Here is a 2,500-nt window from a genome sequence, read left to right as displayed (position 1 = left end):
ATCGTCTTTGATCATGCAAAAATATATATATTGTCCTCCAGACAAGAGATCTGTGAAGCATTTATGCATTCAATTATATATATATAAAAAAAAAAAAAAAAAAAAAAGGTTTGAGTCCCGATAGATTTCTAGTGCATAAATAGGAAATTAAAGTTTCATTAAAAAAACAAAACAAAAAACCCGCTTTATTCCAAGCGCTCTGTGAAACTCATTCCATAGGACTCCGTTTTCTTCAGCTGAATGAATCGCCAGTCGGGAACTAGAACGATGTAATGACCAGAAGATGCGCGGTTTCCGTCTCGTCTGAATGAAACCGCCCGAAGGAAGCCCAAGAAGTGCATCCAAGGTCCAACTTGACGGGTCAATTAAGATTTTATACCAAGAAGCCTGGAGGAGGGCTATCCCTCAGCTGAATAAAAATGCCTGACAGGCTTTAGGGAAGAAGTCTAAGAAACCAGGAGGGAGGGAGGGAGGGAGAGATTGGAGGTTTCTCTTTATCTGACGAAAGTCTTCTGGCTGCAGCCAGAGCTTATCATGAGAACCACACACACACACACACACACACACACACACACACACACACACACACACACACACACACACACACACACACACACACACACACACACACACACACACACATACATACATATACCAAGGCTTTTTCCCCCTTACAAGGGAGGTAGCCAAAAAGGAAAAGGCATAAAATCATTCCCACCCATTCCATCCCTGAATACACTCCACACCCATCCACCCTCCCTCTTATCTTAGCACCTCCTGGATGACGGGTCATCCCTGCACCTTGTCCACTTCCCTGGGTCAGAAGCAGTGTCGCAAGACACAGCACATCCACAGCAAGGCCGCTTCATTAAATCGGCGACCCCCCTCTCCGTCCCCCCATGCATAAAAGAAGACGAGGAGGAATCCCTTCGGGCTGCGTCAAATTTTGCTCACACATACTACCTCATCCCCCATCCCCCACCCATTCCACCTCATGCATCACAACATCATCCATATACAACCATTCTCCATTCACCCCTGTCTTCTGTCCTCTCCTGTCCTTCCTCAACAGACATTCCCCTCTTCCCCAAAGCCCCCTTCACCCCATCCATCCACCTCATCCTAGGACGTCCCCTCATGTTCACTCCCTCCACATCTGCCTTCCATACCTCATTTACTAGTCTTTCTTCACTCATTCTTTCCATGTGTCCAAACCATCCTAATACTCTTTCATCAACCCTATCTCCCAACTCCCTTTCCACCCCTATTCTCCTCCTCACCTCCTCATTTCTCACTCTATCCAGCCTAGTAACCCCTATCATACTTCTCAGACACCTCATCTCAAACACATTCAAACTCCTCTTCTTTTCCTCTCTAATGTTCCATGTTTCTGCCACGTACAGTGCTGTCGGCACGATCACTCCTTCATACAATCCCCTCTTAGCATCCATTCCCAAATGTCTATTCCTCATTACACTTTTTAATCCCCCAAGGCATTTACTCGCTTCTCTCAATCTACATTCTACCTCCACCTTCACTCCACCTTTTCCTGCCACATTTGCACCCAAGTATCTAAAACTATCCACTTCCTCCAGTCGCTCTCCCTTAATGCTCAGTTCCAGTCTACTGCCACTCTCACCCCTTGTACATCTCATCACCTTACTTTTACCCACATTTATCTTTAGCTTTCTTCTATCACATACTCTCCCAAACTCTGTCACCAACTTCCTCAAACCCTCCTCCGATCCTGCCACAAGCGCAGTGTCGTCCGCAAACAACAGCTGGCTCACCTCCCAATCTTCTCCATTTTCTTTAACCATCTCCAATCCCTGACCCACTACCAACTACCCTTGCTTTTACCTCTCGCACTACCCCATCCATGTATAAGTTGAACAGCCAGGGGCGACATAACGCATCCTTGACGAAGTCCCACCTTTACCTCGAACCACTCACTCTCTCCATTTCTAATCCTGACACAAGCTCTACTACTCTCATAAAAACTCTTGACAGCTCCTAGAAGCTTTCCTCCTATCCCGTATATCTGTATAACCTCCCACAGTGTCTTTCTGTCTACCCTGTCGTAAGCCTTTTCCAGGTCCATAAAAGCCCTGATCTACACAACCTCTACCTGTCCTAAATCCACACTGTTCCTCACCAATTACTCCCTCTGTTCCTCTCCTAATCCTCTCAATCAAGATCCTCCCATAAGCCTTCCCAACTACACTTAACAAGCTAATCCCTCTGAAACTACTACATTCACACTTGTACCCATATATGTATATAATATATATATATATATATATATATATATATATATATATATATATACAGTATATATATATTCCCCTTTATAAAGGGATGGCCGTATGAGTTAAAGCGCACGTACATCCATTTCATACACATTAAAACCCAACTCTCTCCCTTTCGTAAAGAATGTAGGATGACCGTGGCGTCGAGGCAAGCGACGTGACGTCAATGAGTAGTGGTTAAAGGAAATGAC

Source organism: Oratosquilla oratoria, chromosome 41 (assembly GCF_046742065.1).
Source record: "Oratosquilla oratoria isolate Oo_2021 chromosome 41, ASM4674206v1, whole genome shotgun sequence".
Lineage (NCBI taxonomy): Eukaryota > Metazoa > Arthropoda > Malacostraca > Stomatopoda > Squillidae > Oratosquilla > Oratosquilla oratoria.
Note: the sequence above shows the minus strand (reverse complement) of the source record.